Source organism: Zonotrichia leucophrys, chromosome 27, assembly GCF_028769735.1.
Source record: "Zonotrichia leucophrys gambelii isolate GWCS_2022_RI chromosome 27, RI_Zleu_2.0, whole genome shotgun sequence".
NCBI classification, from domain to species: Eukaryota; Metazoa; Chordata; class Aves; order Passeriformes; family Passerellidae; genus Zonotrichia; species Zonotrichia leucophrys.
The window spans coordinates 5,593,842-5,610,651 of NC_088196.1; the positions used below are offsets into that span (position 1 = coordinate 5,593,842).

A 16,810-nucleotide genomic window follows, 5' to 3' on the forward strand; every position below is an offset into this window, starting at 1 on the left:
ATTAACACCCCTAACAGCATAGAAAAGGCAGGGATTCTTTCAACTGAGACCATTAAAATTGCAGGGGAATCCAAGTCCCTACCAGTTTGAACACAAAAACTAATGGAAAATGAAGCTTTTTCCCTTTTTTATAAACTCTTTTTCTCCTAATAACCCCTCTCCTTTCTGGGAGTGCTCTGGAGGGTCTGGGGGCTTTGGAGAGGGACTGACACTGTAAAAGGGGAAAGTTGAAAGCCCTCTCCTGGAACCCCACTTGCTGCCTGGCCTGCTCAGTTGCTGGCCCTTGGCCAAAAGGGCTCTTCCCTTGGCGTTTTCTCAAAGTGATGCTCAGTGCCCAGGTGGGTCTGGCTGTTTCCTAGTCCGTGCTGGATGCTCCGACCGTCCCCGTTAGTCCCTCTGGCCTAGCAGCTCCCTGTGCAGGTGTGCCCGGGCAACCCTCTGAAAGCAGCTTGTCACACGGGGGGCCTGCTAGACCTTGGAGTGGGGGCTGAGGTGAAGAAAGGTCCTGTGAGGAGCTCTTTCCCCTATACAGCCCTTTGTCTGCCCCTTAAACCATGGGGTGCCAGGCTTTCCTTTCTAAGGAAATTAACAGCCTTTCCTCTCTGTGTGCCCATGGCAGAAACTGCAATTCGGCCTCCAAAACTGCAGAGAACAATTTCTCGCAGTCCGCAGCTGCCAACACCAAGAACTCTTGCTGCCCTCGGAGTGCCACGTGCCTCCTGCGGATGGACGTCGACACGCAGCAGGGTGAGTTTGGTTTTACAGGGAAGAGGGCCAGCACAGGATTTCTCCAGGAGCAAAGCTGCCCCCACCGAGAACTCGGGCTGCTCTGGCAGTGCCAAGCACCTCCTGCAAACTGGCATCAGCAAACTCAGGGGGTGAGTTTTTCTGTGCAGAAATTCTCCCAGACCAAAGCTGAGAGCATCTAACCCTGACCACAACAACTTAGCTGGGTCTAAAACTTACAACCTTTGGACTGGCAGTGTGGGACCCGACCTGCTGTGCCACCGCTGACCCCTTTCTAAAGCATTCCACTGCAGTCCTAAAACTCTGCCTTTTCAGAGGGTGTTTCCTCTGACCCTGACCATAATCTTCAAAATATTCTAGGGAATCACAGAATGGCTTTGAAAAAGCCCCAACAATACCCTAAAAAGTCCCAGAGAAGTCCCTTCCAAAATCCCCTAAATACCTTTAAAAGTCCTGAGAAAAAAACTCAAAAAGACGTGCTCAGTCTCCAAACTCTACCTGTTGCTCTCTAGCCGCAGTGGGTCTGTTGTTCTCTGAGGGTTCTGTCATTGTCCTGGTGTGTGAGGGTTGCTCTCTGGTCTCGCTGTTAGGGTTGCTGTGTTGTGCTGCTGTTGGGGAAAAGGCTGTTTTTAGGGGAGCTGGTTAGGCTGAGGTTAGGGCTGGGGTGAGGGGGGGGTACAGCTGTATCCTGTACCCCTGATCTCCACTGGACTGTCCAGCCCTCAAGGCCTCTCCCTTTACCCCTCAACCGGTCCCTCTGCCCCGCAGCCCTCACCTCCTGTGTACCTTGAAATTGGGTTTCCTATTATTTTGAAACTAGGTTGTTCTGGTATTTTGAAATGCAGTTTTTTATAGGCTGGTTTGTTCGATATTTTTGTAGGCCAAGTTTTTAGTATTTTTTTTTGGCTGGGAGTTTGGTATTTTTGTAGGCTGGGCTTTTAACATTGTTGTAAACTGTGGGTTTGTTATTTGAAAACCTGTTATTGGCAGGGGTTTGGTGCACCAAAGTTCAGTGTCCTGGTTTCATTCAGCTTCTTCCACTACAACTAACATAGCAGGGGATCTATTAAATTGCAGGATATACTATATGACGCTTCCTGAAATAGATACAAATTCCAGCTGCAGCAAAGCCCACCACCACATTTATTATAAAACCCAGCCTATAACCTAAAAAAACAAAAAAAATTCTCCAATTTATTTTACTGTTTTTATATTTACATTCTATAGTTATATATCTTTGTTTACATATATAATAGACTATAATTTATATGTTATGTTACAATAATATACAATATATTATAGTTTTATGTATTTATCTATTTGATTTCTATATTTCTGTTTACCACTATAATTTTATATTTATTTTTAAATGTATATTTATTTTTATTTTCATCTACATATTAGACCATATAAATTCATTAACCCACACATCAGAGCCATAAAAATACTGTACCTTTGTCAGCACCGGTACGCAGCACACGCTCATCCCATCGCAGCACATCAAAACAAAACCTATTTCTATTACTAACAGAACAAACATCCCACACCATTGAACCCTAATAAAAACTCAAATAAACCTAACCGTAAATAACTTTTCTACTGCTGCTTTTTTAAACTAAAGCTAGAAAGGAAAACAAAGTTAGAAAGAGAGAGAGAAAATGTATCTTAAACACCCCACAGAACCCTAAAAAGAGCCTCCGAATACACTCAAAATGCCCTACTTTTAAAAAGCCCCTAAAACACCCGTAAAAATCCCCCAAGAACCTTTAAAAAATCCTTAAATAATCCTAAAAGAGCTTTAAAATTAACCCTAATTGTTAAAATTACCGATTAAAAGAAACCCTAATCCAAGATGGCGGCGCCCGTGCCGACACGTCGTTTCCGGCAAAATGGCGGCGCCCGTGCCGACACGTGGATTCCGGCAAGATGGCAGCGCCCATACTGACACGTGGATTCCAGCAAGATGGCGGCGCCCATACCGACACGTGGATTCCGGCAAGATGGCGGCGCCCATGCCGACACGTGGATTCCGGCAAGATGGCGGCGCCCATACCGACACGTGGTTTCCGGCAAGATGGCGGCGCCCATACCGACACGTGGATTCCGGCAAGATGGCGGCGCCCATGCCGACACGTGGATTCCGGCAAGATGGCGGCGCCCATGCCGACACGTGGTTTCCGGGAAGATGGCGGCCCCATGACCGGATTTTTTTCTCGATTTTTGCCGGGATTTTTGCGCTTTCGCGGGTCCCCGGGGCCGGAATGAATTCCGGTCGCGTGAGGCCGCGGCGTCGGCGGGAGGGGCATCTAAGGCGTCGGGGTAGCCTGGGCTCGGATAGATGGCGGCGCGATGAGACACGTGGTTTCCGGCGAGATGGAGGCGCCCATGCCGACACGTGGTTTCCGGCAAGATGGCGGCGCCCATACCGACACGTGGTTTCCGGCAAGATGGCGGCGCCCATACCGACACGTGGATTCCGGCAAGATGGCGGCGCCCATGCCGACACGTGGATTCCGGCAAGATGGCGGCGCCCATGCCGACACGTGGTTTCCGGGAAGATGGCGGCCCCCATGACCGGATCTTTTTTCTCGATTTTTGCCGGGATTTTTGCGCTTTCCGCGGGTCCCCGGGGGCCGGAATGATATTCCGGTTCGCGTGAGGCCGGCGGCGTCGCGGGAGGGGCATCTAAGGCGTCGGGGTAGCCTCTGGGCTCGGATAGATGGCGGCGCTGATGAAGACACGTGGTTTACGGCGAGATGGAGGCGCCCGTGCCGACACGTGGACTCCGGCAAGATGGCGGCGCCCATGCCGACACGTGGATTCGTTCAAGATGGCGGCGCCCATGCCGACACGTGGTTTCCGGCAAGATGGCGGCGCCCATACCGACACGTGGTTTCCGGCAAGATGGCGGCGCCCATACCGACACGTGGATTCCGGCAAGATGGCGGCGCCCATGCCGACACGTGGATTCCGGCAAGATGGCGGGCCCCATGCCGACACGTGGTTTCCGGGAAGATGGCGGCCCCCAATGACCGGATCTTTTTTCTCGATTTTTGCCGGGATTTTTGCGCTTTCCGCGGGTCCCCGGGGGCCGGAATGATATTCCGGTTCGTGTGAGGCCGGCGGCGTCGCGGGGAGGGGCATCTAAGGCGTCGGGGTAGCCTCTGGCTCGGATAGATGGCGGCGCTGATGAAGACACGTGGTTTCCGGCGAGATGGAGGCGCCCATGCCGACACGTGGATTCCGGCAAGATGGCGGCGCCCATGCCGACACGTGGTTTCCGGCAAGATGGCGGCCCCCATGCCGACACGTGGTTTCCGGCAAGATGGCGGCCCCCATGCCGACACGTGGTAAGGGGACAAGATGGCGGCGCCATCCGAATTACGTCACTTCCGGCAACATGGCGGCCGCCATGACCGGATTGTTTTTTCTCTATTTTTGCCGGGTTTTTTGCGCTTTCCTCCTGTCCCCCGTGGCCGGAGTGTTATTCCGGTTCCCGTGCGGCCGGCGGCGTCGCGGGGAGGGGCTTCTGAGCCGTGGGGGCGGCTTCTGGCCGCGGCGGCCCGGCGACGGAGGGGCAGCGCACGGGGGCGGGGGCTCGGGTAGGGGAGGTGGTGCCCGGGGGCGGGGGCACGGCGATGGGGGGGTGGTGCCCGGGGGCGGGGTGCTTGGGTACCGGGGGTGGTGTTAGGGGGCGGGGGCTTGGCGACGGGGGGGCGGTGTCCGGGGACTGGGGCGCCTAGGGGCGGGGGTGGCCGGTGGGAGGCGGTCCCTGGGGGCGGCTAGGGCCGGGGCGGCGCGGGCTTGGCTAGGGGGGGGGCTGTGGTTTGCGGAAGGGTGGGGGGGAACCTAGGGGCGGGGCTTGGTGACATGGTCGGTGCTTGGGTATAGGGGTGCTGTCTAGTGGTAGGTGAGACTGATTAGGCTTGATTGCTGTCAGCTGGGGGTACTGATTAGGCTTGATTGGTGTCAGCTGGGGGTACTGATTAGGCTTGATTGGTGTCAGCTGGGGGTGTGTCAGCTGGGGGTACTGATTAGGCTTGATTGGTGTCAGCTGGGGGTACTGATTAGGCTTGATTGGTGTCAGCTGGGAGTACTGATTAGGCTTGATTGGTGTCAGCTGGGGGTGTGTCAGCTGGGGGTACTGATTAGGCTTGATTGGTATCAGCTGGGGGTACTGATTAGGCTTGATTGCTGTCAGCTGGGGGTACTGATTAGGCTTGATTGGTGTCAGCTGGGGGTACTGATTAGGCTTGATTGGTGTCAGCTGGGGGTGTGTCAGCTGGGGGTACTGATTAGGCTTGATTGCTGTCAGCTGGGGGTACTGATTAGGCTTGATTGGTGTCAGCTGGGGGTACTGATTAGGCTTGATTGCTGTCAGCTGGGGGTACTGATTAGGCTTGATTGGTGTCAGCTGGGGGTGGTCAGGCTGGGGGTACTGATTAGGCTTGATTGCTGTCAGCTGGGGGTGCTGATTAGGCTGATTGGTGTCCAGCTGGGGGGTGTCAGCTGGGGTACTGATTAGGCTGATTGGTGTCAGCTGGGGGTGTTTTCAGCTGGGGGTACTGTTAGGCTTGATTGCTGTCAGCTGGGGGTGACTGATTAGGCTTGATTGCTGTCAGCTGGGGGTTGTCAGCTGGGGGTACTGATTAGGCTGATTGGTGTCAGCTGGGCGTGTGTCAGTGGGGGTACTGATTAGGCTTGATTGGTATCAGCTGGGGGTACTGATTAGGCTTGATTGCTGTCAGCTGGGGGTACTGATTAGGCTTGATTGGTGTCAGCTGGGGGTACTGATTAGGCTTGATTGGTGTCAGCTGGGGGTGTGTCAGCTGGGGGTACTGATTAGGCTTGATTGGTGTCAGCTGGGGGTACTGATTAGGCTTGATTGGTATCAGCTGGGGGTACTGATTAGGCTTGATTGCTGTCAGCTGGGGGTACTGATTAGGCTTGATTGGTGTCAGCTGGGGGTGTGTCAGCTGGGGGTACTGATTAGGCTTGATTGGTGTCAGCTGGGGGTACTGATTAGGCTTGATTGGTGTCAGCTGGGGGTGTGTCAGCTGGGGGTACTGATTAGGCTTGATTGGTGTCAGCTGGGGGTGTGTCAGCTGAGGTACTGATAGGCTTGATTGGTATCAGCTGGGGGTACTGATTAGGCTTGATTGCTGTCAGCTGGGGGTACTGATTAGGCTTGATTGTGTCAGCTGGGGTGTGTCAGCTGGGGTACTGATTAGGCTTGATTGGTGTCAGCTGGGGTACTGATTAGGCTTGATTGGTGTCAGCTGGGGGTGTGTCAGCTGGGGGTACTGATTAGGCTTGATTGGTATCAGCTGGGGTGTGTCAGCTGAGGTCTGATAGGCTTGATTGGTATCAGCTGGGTACTGATTAGGCTTGATGTGTCAGCTGGGGTGTGTCAGTGTGGGTACTGATTAGGCTGATTCTGTCAGCTGGGGTGGTCAGCTGAGGTATGATTAGGCTTGATTGGTATCGCTGGTGGTCTGATTAGGCTTGATTGCTGTCAGCTGGGGGTGTGTCTGCTGGGGGTACTGATTAGGCTTGATTGCTGTCAGCTGGGGGTGCTGATTAGGCTTGATTGGTGTCAGCTGGGGGTCCTGATTAGGAGAGGGTGTGGTTCCTATATAATGTATATAGTAAAAAGAATAAAAACTATATGTCCGGTGCAGCAGTAGAAACTTTCAGGCTCCCGGGGAATAAAGGGTTTGTTTTGTATTTTTAAATTTTTTATTTTTTTCCTTTACTCCCCGGGAGCCTGAAAGTTTCTACTGCTGCTTTTTTAAACTAAAGCTAGAAAGGAAAACAAAGTTAGAGAGAGAGAGAGAGAGAGAGAAAAGAGAGAGAGAGAGAGAAAAGAGAGAGAGAGAGAGAGAGAAAAGAGAGAGAGAGAAGTAAAGGCTGAAAAAAATAGAGAGAAGGAAAAAGAGTGAAAAGAAGAGGAAGAGACAGGGAAAAAAAAGACAGAGGGAAACAGAGAGAAAAGAAGACAGAGAAAAAAACAGAGAGAAAAAGAAGAGAGGGAGATAGAGAAGAAAAGACCGAGAGACAGAAAGAGAAAAGAAGACAGAGAGAGAAACCAAGACAGAGAGAAAGGAAAAGGAGGGTGAGAAGATGAAGGATAGGAGTTACAGGAAAAAGAAATTGGTGGGGATTAGAGTTAAAGTGAAAACTCAGGGCAGAGGGAAAAAAGAAAATACTAAGAGCAAAAAGGACAAACCAAGGAAAAGGAGAAAACAGAGAAACAGAAGCAACAAGAGCAAGGGTGAAAGTTATGAGGAAAAAGAAAGAAGGTACAAAGTATAGTCAAAAGAGAGCAAAATAAATACAGTCAGACAGAAATAGTGAAATGGACAAATAAAAGGAAGCAGATGGAAACAGAGTTACAGAAGCAGAGACACAGTGTCACAAAGAGTGAGAAACAGAAACAAAGGGTTAGAGACAGATGGAAGTTAAGTTAGAAATAGAAAAGGAAAGTGAGGAGCAAAAGGAAGAAATACAGAGGAAAGAAATTACAAAACCGCACCCAAAAAAGACAGGAGCCGCGGTGGGGGTAGGGAAGGGCAGGGGGTATCTTGATTAGGGGTGATTCAACTTTATTAAATGCATGTTTTTATTTAGACATCAGCAAAATACATAGAAACAGTGTATACAAACGCAAGTGCATATACAATCCATAGACACACTGGTAAAAGTCAAACTTACATATGGAGCAATACAGAGCAGTACAGAGCAATACACATATCAACACAAAGTGATAACCTTTTTCTATTTTCATTACATGTTGAGTTATTGTTACAAGAAACCCAAAACAACAAAAGCACACAAAAACCACCATTCATCTACCATAACCTCTCCCTTCAGATTACACACAAACTCACCATCCCTCTCATCACAACGGCTAAATTACACCCCAGCAATCATTGGTCCTCGGGAACGTGGTTCCCGGGAACCTCCAAAAAATCCTCCTGCCTGACAAAAACCCCGGTCCCTGGATGGTCCGTGCCCAAACTTTGGCGATGAACGTCGCCTCGCAGACCGACCGGGACCGAGGAAAAAAAAACCCAGCCGGGGGGGAAAAAAAAAACCCCCCGGCTGGGGATTTTTTATTCTAAATTTAAAAATGAGATGAAAAACCTGAAAAGCAAAAGTCATACACACAAGGGTAAAACCAGTCAGCGTGCGCTCACACACGCAGAGACAAGCGGACTCAGACAGACACATTCACATGCTCTCACGCACGCTCACATGCTCGCTGCGGCCCTTACCTGAGACGCTGAAGAACGTGCTTCAATGCATCTTCTGGCTGCCGCTCCTTGACGTCAAATGGTAGATTCCGGGGAAATCGGTAGCCTCGGGGACCTGTGAGACAACAGGAAGGGGTCAACGAGTGTCTATCTGACAGCTAGGACTTGTCCCCGCACTGGCCCAATAAATTTTCTACCCAAAATCCCACAAAACACAGATGAACGGTACAGTTTTTATAACTCTTCCACCTAACTGTGACTACGGGCCAGGGCAGGGCAGTTCCAATCATAATTGGTACAATGTAAGTACACACATTATAAGCTGACGCATACAGTGCAAGTGTACATAGAGTGTAAGTACACACAATATAAGGTGACACGCTTACATGCAGTGTAAGTACAGACAATATACGCCAATACACTCACATACAGTGTAAGTACGTACAGTATAAGCCCACACAGGTACATACAATATAAGCCATCAGAGATACATGCAATATAAGTACATACAGTAAAGGCCAACATAGGTACATACAATGTAAGTACATACAGTATAAGCCAACATAGGTACATACAGTATAAGTACATAGAGTATAAGCCAGCATAGGTATACACAATATAGGTACATAAAATACAAGCCAACATAGGTACATACAATATAAACCAGGACTTAAGGTAACTCTCTGGAAGATTAATTCTTGAGCCCTATACCCTTTGAGAAGATGGAACCTATAGAACTACTGCAGTCACCTGAGGAGGGATTAGGATGCTCCCTCCAAAAGTCCAAGAGAATGGCATGGGAAAAAAGGCACTACCAAAGCTGGTAGTGAGCAGGAAGATGGATGAAAACATCTTCTGTAATCCTTCCTGGCTCAAAGAGTAAAAATGTAAAGATGCCGGAATAAGGAATATCCAGAAAGGAACGTGAGTAGAATAGGGCCGATATGGCACAGAATAGTGCAGATAAAGCATCGAGATGTAATAAAGGCCTATGACGTGGAAGACAACGGACACACGCTACATAACAGACACGGATGACATAACATAGACACAGATGACGTAACACAGAGACAAGTGGCAACTTTCCCCTTAGGGACCTGAGACTGCTAGCGCAAGATGAGCCAGAGGCTGATGATGCCAAAGGAAAGGAAGCTCTATGACAATAGCGTGTGTTAATGAAATGTAACTCGTTAAAAGAAGTTAGTGCCAAAGCAGTTAAGAAGATGCTCGAGAGGCTCGGCGAGCCTCGAGAAGGAAGCGGACGGCCGGGTGATCGTGGCTATAGCTCCGGACCCGAAGGCGAGCTCCTCGGGGGAAGATCCATGACGATGCCGAGTCGAGGAAGGCTGACGACGCAAAGTTCGCGACGCTGTGGAGATGGGTCGGAACTGCCCTGCCCGGCAAAGGCTCTGGTGAGGCTGAGGACAAACCCTCTCCCTTTACTTCCAGGGAGCCCGTCCCACTACGGACCTCTCTGCTAAGCTGAGATGAAACTGCCTCCTCTGATAGTAAAGGCTTTTCCCCTTCTCCCGACCGCTGGCCCCGACACTTAGCTTTTGGAAGACGAGCGGACAAAATCCATCCTCGGTCGGACGTGGATGTTGAGATGTTCTCGATGCGTGCGCTTCGGTGCTGCCGCTTCCAAGCTTTGGCTAACGGCCTCCTCGGGGTACCTAAGGCGCAACAGAAAACGCGACTATTGCCCTCAAAAACGGTAATCCCCGGGAGTCCTCCGCACCACTGTCCCAGCTCACCTCAAATCTTGATTTGACTCCAGAGGCTGCCCAGAAGACACCTGCAAAAAGAAAATGCACATGCTTAGCATGCTGCTGCATAATGCTCGCCTATGAGTCAGCCTGCCTAAACACCGACTAACCTGCCCTCCTCTGTTCCTTGGTCATGCCTAGGACAGCGACAGCACCTGCAAAGAAACAAAGCAGAAAAGCATGCTGAGATACTGTGAAAACACAACCTCCCTACCATGACAAGTATGCCACACCGATACAATAAGCTTGCACCCACCTGGCATGGGCATGCTCGGCCAGGATAGATCACAAGTGGACCACCTAAAATAAAAAAAAAAAAAAACAAGAGGAGATAGTTAGAGCTGCACCAGAAACTGAGACCTCAGCAATAAAACTGCTTCTGTATGCTACTCAATGCTCACCTTGCCCGCTGGCCTGGACTGCCGCTCTCTGCCTTGACTTCCTAAAAAGAAAGGCAACAGAGCTGTAACAGCCATCATATAGGCTTCCTGTACCGAGGAAAACAGTAACTGACCTGCTTGGGGGAATCCCCTCACCTGGGATGGGGGGCTCTGCCCTGGATTTTATCCTTCTGCATCTGAAAGAAAGTTAGGACAAAAGTCAAAAGGCTGCAGAATAGCTTAAGAGCTCCAGACATCTTGTGTCCATCTACAAATCCCATCTAGAGTCCAACTACACCGCATACTACAAATTCCAAGTCCCCGGGACTTCTCCTATTGCAGCAGGCTATGTGGCAGGGCAGAGCAGCTCCGACACAAATGTGTGCTGACACCCCTGACACGACAGGACGTGACAAACAATAGGGACACGACAGAAACCTCTAGGCAAGGAAAATGACTGCAAGGACTGAGAGGATGCAAAATGAGATGACTAAGGTGAGACTGATGGTGAGCTGATGAGGCTCAGAGAGCCCTGGAAAAAGAAGACGCTAAACTGAATGATTCAGTCCAAGAACTGCAAAGATGAATGCCCAGGAGCCCTACAGTCGCAATGCTCTACCTGTGCTCACATTCTTACAAGTCCTAATCAGCCATAATGGAACCTTGCAGGGTTGCAGTTGTCCGTACAGCTGAGAACAAGACCTGAAAAGACATCTGACTAGCTGCTTCTAAAAAGAGATGCAATTCTGATGCCTGTCTGAGCTCCCGAGTCAAAAGTTCTATGGCCTGGGTGCCAGGCCAAGGAATGCAGAAATCACAGATGCTAAGAATGATGCCAGGGTTCTGACAGGCCCCTCAAAGGCCTAAGCTAAAGGACAGGACATAGCCAAACACACATAATGCACAATACACAAGTGACACGAGACACACCGGGACTGCTCTGCCCTGCTGCACACCTCAGCACTGTCATCAAAAGTGAGACTTTGCTTTTATGGGGCCTAAAGGGCCACTTCATGGACACCCCCCCTCCTCCAAAGCAGATTCAAAAACCTCTCCCAGTAATTCCCAAACCAGCACCCCGCTCTCACCCCTCTGTGGGACTTAGCCCTCTATATATCTCTCAGACATCTCAGGATGCAGGCCCATGTCATGTACAAAAGATGGTGGCCTCTACATCTGGGAAGGTCCTGCTGGCACTGCTGTTCAACAATCTCCTGGTGTTTCTTTGCCAGCTACATTAAAGAAAACCAAATATCAATGCATGACCTCAGCAGCACGCTGGCCAAAACCCAACAATTCTGCTATTCACCATTGTCCTAAGAATGCCTGGTGCAGAAATAGGAACACATGCTTAGAGTTGCAGCAGAGAGACTTGAGCAATAACAACTGCTTCTGTAAGCTACTCAATGCTCACCTTGCCCATCTCACCTTGACTGCTGATATCCAGCTTTACTTCCTAAAAAGAAAAAGAACAGTGCTGTAACAGAGTCACACTTTAAACTCCCCCTGCAGAGACAAACAGTGACTGACCTGCTCTGGGGAACCTCCTCACCCGGCATGGGTGGATGGATGGATTTTATCCTCTTCATCAGAAAGTTAGGACAAAAGTAAAAGGGCTGCAGGATGACTTCACAGCTCCAAACATCTTGTGTCTATCTAGAAATATCATCTAGAGTCCAGTGACACCCCACAAACTGCAAGGCCCCAGGACTTGTCCTATTGCAGCTGGCTATGCGGCAGGGCAGGACAGCTCCAGCACAAATGTGTGCAGACACCCGTGACACAGAACACGACAAACAGGGGGACATTAAACATGACACATCATGCTTGTGGTGAGGGCCTCGAGGAGAGAAGGTAAAAGGGACCTCAAAGACACACTAGGTAACACAGCACACTGGACAACACAACATAGACCAGAACTGTTCTGCACTGCCTGCCTGAAAGCTGCCATCAAAAGTAGAGCCTCTCCCTTTAGCTGTCCTAAGAGGCCCTTGGAGAAGATTGCTTTTCCCTCTGCTAATTTTTACATCTGCCCCAAGATCTCCCAACCTGCTACTCTCCCATCCTCCCATCTCCAAGCCCTGGCCCCCAACTTATCGTTTGGATGATTGGTGATGTGGATCCATGTTGCACCTGAAATGAGTCTGCCTTGGAACGCCTCGTGATGGCCTGTTAGCTTCTTGGTTAGCTACAATAAAGAAAACCAAAACCAAAGTATGAGTCCAGAGTTATGCGGGCCAAATCCCAGCAAGTCAGCTACTTGCCCTCTCCTGAGTGTGCCTGGCTGCTTTAGGCTCCAGCTTCATCCTGATTCCAAGGCTGTGGCCTTTATTAGCAGTGGCACCTGGGTTAGAGAAAGGCAAAGTTGGATAGCATTCCTATGAGTGCAGTAGATAACCTTGTGTGCTGTAGGACATGGGAATACCTCTGCTAGGCTTCTGAGAAGCCTTAGGGGGGGGGTCCTCAAATAAACATCCTTTTTCACCCTGCTACCTTCAAACCTCCCCCCACCCACAATAATTCCTAACTGTATGCCTGCTCACATTCCCTCTCCTAATCACAATCCTCAACTCACCTGATGCCTCAATCTCAGACATCATCCTTGACACTGGGCGGATCCCTCTTGTGACATGATGAATCTGCTGAAAAAAGTGTTGTACTTGACACAACCAGGAATCTCTGGATGCTGCGCTCCTCCTAAAAAAAAAATACAAAACAAAACAAGAACAAAACCAGAAATTACAAATGCACTTTACCACCCCTAAACACAAAAGCCAAAATCATGAGTCTAAATACTCCCTGTATTCCATGCTGTTTACTTCACAGAATCTTCAAAGCCTCTATGCTTTAGATGCCCAGAAACACCTGCTGGAAAGAAGTTGAGATGAGCTGAAAGAGCCTCTTCACTGAAATGAGAGGAGAGTTCTTACCCCAGCACATCCCAGAGAGGGAATGAAGCCCCACAGCCAAGGCTGGGGTTAATATACCCCTGATTGTGCCCGCCTCTCGTTCCCATGGCACCCACGAAAAGGGAGGGGGCAAATCCCACCGAGTATAAAAGCCCAGAGAGCAGCTGCAGCTGTTTGGCCTCTCTGACTCAAATTCAAGGGGAGTAAAGTGCTTGTTATAGAAGAAAGCTCTTCAGAAAAATAACAGCGCTTTCTTTTTTGTAGCAACTGCTTGGAGCAAAAGGGCAGCAAACTGGTAAGAAATAAAACTTTCTGTTTAGGCAGCATAACTAGATAGATTGGGTAATTTGCTGTTAACTTAGGTAATTATTCCTTAGTGGCTACTAAGTAGTATTTCCCATGTGACTAAGCTGGGTGGAGAAGAATACTAATGGTATGAATAGTCTAGGTCTCCTTGGGACCTCTAATTTAGGCTATCTACATTATAAGGAAAAATAAGAAAAATAAAAGCCTCCCAGGCAGTGTAAGGGTTAAGGGCATGTGAGGCTCATCCTTCTCTGAGATACTTGGTCCTACAGCATAGAAAGAAGTGCCCTGAAATGTAGTTTTAAACCCTTAAGATGCTGAAAAAGGCAGAGCTTCCTTCCAGTGAACTCCTTAAAAAGAGGAAATGGGGCAGTTACCTCTACTGAAGCTAATACAATGGCAAATAAATAGTTTCTGCCCTTTAATTTGCTCTCCTTAAATATTGGGAAAAGAGGGGCTTTCCACACTTTAAATCTCTCCAGTGATGAAAAAAGGATTTTTCCCTCAGTTCAAACCCTTAGGATGGAGGGATAGCTGGCCTTCTCCCTCAATTTGGGCCTCAGGACAACAAAAAGGGGTGGCTACCCTTAATTCAAACCCATAAGAAACATTGTCAAGATTTTCCCCTTCTTTTTAAACTGCCAAATAATAGAGAATGAGGACTCCCTGTCAATTAACACCCCTAACAGCATAGAAAAGGCAGGGATTCTTTCAACTGAGACCATTAAAATTGCAGGGGAATCCAAGTCCCTACCAGTTTGAACACAAAAACTAATGGAAAATGAAGCTTTTTCCCTTTTTTATAAACTCTTTTTCTCCTAATAACCCCTCTCCTTTCTGGGAGTGCTCTGGAGGGTCTGGGGGCTTTGGAGAGGGACTGACACTGTAAAAGGGGAAAGTTGAAAGCCCTCTCCTGGAACCCCACTTGCTGCCTGGCCTGCTCAGTTGCTGGCCCTTGGCCAAAAGGGCTCTTCCCTTGGCGTTTTCTCAAAGTGATGCTCAGTGCCCAGGTGGGTCTGGCTGTTTCCTAGTCCGTGCTGGATGCTCCGACCGTCCCCGTTAGTCCCTCTGGCCTAGCAGCTCCCTGTGCAGGTGTGCCCGGGCAACCCTCTGAAAGCAGCTTGTCACACGGGGGCCTGCTAGACCTTGGAGTGGGGGCTGAGGTGAAGAAAGGTCCTGTGAGGAGCTCCTTCCCCTACAGCCCTTTGTCTGCCCCTTAAACCATGGGGTGCCAGACTTTCCTTTCTAAGGAAATTAACAGCCTTTCCTCTCTGTGTGCCCATGGCAGAAACTGCGATTCGGCCTCCAAAACTGCAGAGAACAATTTCTCACAGCCCGCAGCTGCCAATGCCCAGAACTCTGGCTGCCCTCGGAGTGCCACGTGCCTCCTGCGGATGGACGTCGACACGCAGCAGGGGTGAGTTTGGTTTTACAGGGAAGAGGGCCGGCACAGGATTTCTCCAGGAGCAAAGCTGCCCCCACCGAGAGCTCGGGCTGCCCTGGCAGTGCCAAGCATCTCCTTGCAAACTGGCATCAGGAAACTCAGGGGGTGAGTCTTTCTGTGCAGAAGTTTTCCCAGTCCAAAGCTAAGAGTATCTAACCATGACCTAATAACTGGGGGTATAGCTCAGTGGCAGAGCATTTGACTGCAGATCAAGAGGTCCCTGGTTCAACTCCAGGTGCCCCCTTTTTTTTCCTTCTTTCCACCTGCCTTTTGCCAAAAATTTGCAGCAGGAAAAAATCTATGGAGAGCTCTGAGCTTGTGCTGCGCACTCCAAGTTGGCTCTGAGCTCCAACATGTAAGGAAGGAGGCCCTGAGTGTTGGGTGAGTGCAGGGGTTGTTCTGTGTCTGAGTGACCACTTACTGTCTGTGTGAACTTTGCTGGTCTTTAATTCTCTACAGACACCAGATCTACCAGAATTTCTCATTTTTACCACCATTTATCACATTTAACTCCATGTACAGCCTTTGGTAGGTACATTAAGGTGCACAGGGGAGTGTCAAGTTAAGAAATCCAATTTGTGGACAACAGAAGATTTTTCTTTCCCAAGAAACTTTTTCCAATCTCCCAGATGAAGGCCCTGTGTCAGGGGGTATAGCTCTGTGGTAGAGCATTTGACTGCAGATCAAGAGGTCCCTGGTTCAAATCCAGGTGCCCCCTCCTCTTTTGCTGCTTTTCCCTGGGGATTTTGGGGTTGTGGTCACTGGAATGGCAGCTCAGCGTCTTCTCCTGCTCATCCTTTTCCCTTGGAAAACTAAGGCTCCACACCACTAACTAACTGCTCAGCACCATTAACTAACTGCTCAGCACCATGTCTAGACAGGCTCAGCACCACTAACTAGCTGCTCAGCACCACTAACTAGCTGCTCAGCACCATGTCTAGACAGGCTCAGCACCATTAACTACCTGCTCAGCACCACTAACTAGCTGCTCAGCACCATGTCTAGACAGGCTCAGCACCATTAACTAACTGCTCAGCACCACTAACTAGCTGCTCAGCACCATCTCTAGAACGGCTCAGCACCACTAACTACCTGCTCAGCACCATGTCTAGACAGGCTCAGCACCATTAACTACCTGCTCAGCACCACTAACTAGCTGCTCAGCACCATGTCTAGACAGGCTCAGCACCACTAACTACCTGCTCAGCACCACTAACTAACTGCTCAGCACCATGTCTAGACAGGCTCAGCACCATTAACTAACTGCTCAGCACCATTAACTACCAGCTCAGCACCATGTCTAGACAGGCTCAGCACCACTAACTAACTGCTCAGCACCACTAACTAGCTGCTCAGCACCATGTCTAGACAGGCTCAGCACCATTAACTAACTGCTCAGCACCATGTCTAGACAGGCTCAGCACCACTAACTACCTGCTCAGCACCACTAACTAACTGCTCAGCACCATGTCTAGACAGGCTCAGCACCATTAACTAACTGCTCAGCACCATTAACTAACTGCTCAGCACCATGTCTTAATAGGCTCAGCACCACTAACTAACTGCTCAGCACCACTAACTAGCTGCTCAGCACCATGTCTAGACAGGCTCAGCACCACTAACTAACTGCTCAGCACCACTAACTAGCTGCTCAGCACCATGTCTAGACAGGCTCAGCACCATGTCTAGACAGGCTCAGCACCATTAACTACCAGCTCAGCACCATGTCTAGACAGGCTCAGCACCACTAACTAACTGCTCAGCACCATTAACTACCAGCTCAGCACCATGTCTAGACAGGCTCAGCACCACTAACTAACTGCTCAGCACCATCTCTGGAACGACTGAGCACCACTAACTAACTGCTCAGCACCATTAACTACCTGCTCAGCACCATGTCTAGACAGGCTCAGCACCATTAACTACCTGCTCAGCACCATTAACTACCTGCTCAGCACCATGTCTAGACAGGCTCAGCACCACTAACTAGCTGCTCAGCACC

At 49.7% G+C, this 16,810-nt stretch overlaps 2 non-coding genes across 2 annotated transcripts; both read left to right on the forward strand.

The window, feature by feature from the left end:
* Positions 1-14,980: 14,980 nt before the first annotated feature.
* On the forward strand, positions 14,981-15,052 carry TRNAC-GCA (transfer RNA cysteine (anticodon GCA)). Its single transcript has one exon. It is a non-coding gene; the product is annotated as a tRNA-Cys (tRNA).
* A 402-nt stretch (positions 15,053-15,454) lies between these two features.
* TRNAC-GCA (transfer RNA cysteine (anticodon GCA)) lies at positions 15,455-15,526 on the forward strand. Its single transcript has one exon. It is a non-coding gene; the product is annotated as a tRNA-Cys (tRNA).
* The last annotated feature ends 1,284 nt before the right edge of the window (positions 15,527-16,810 follow it).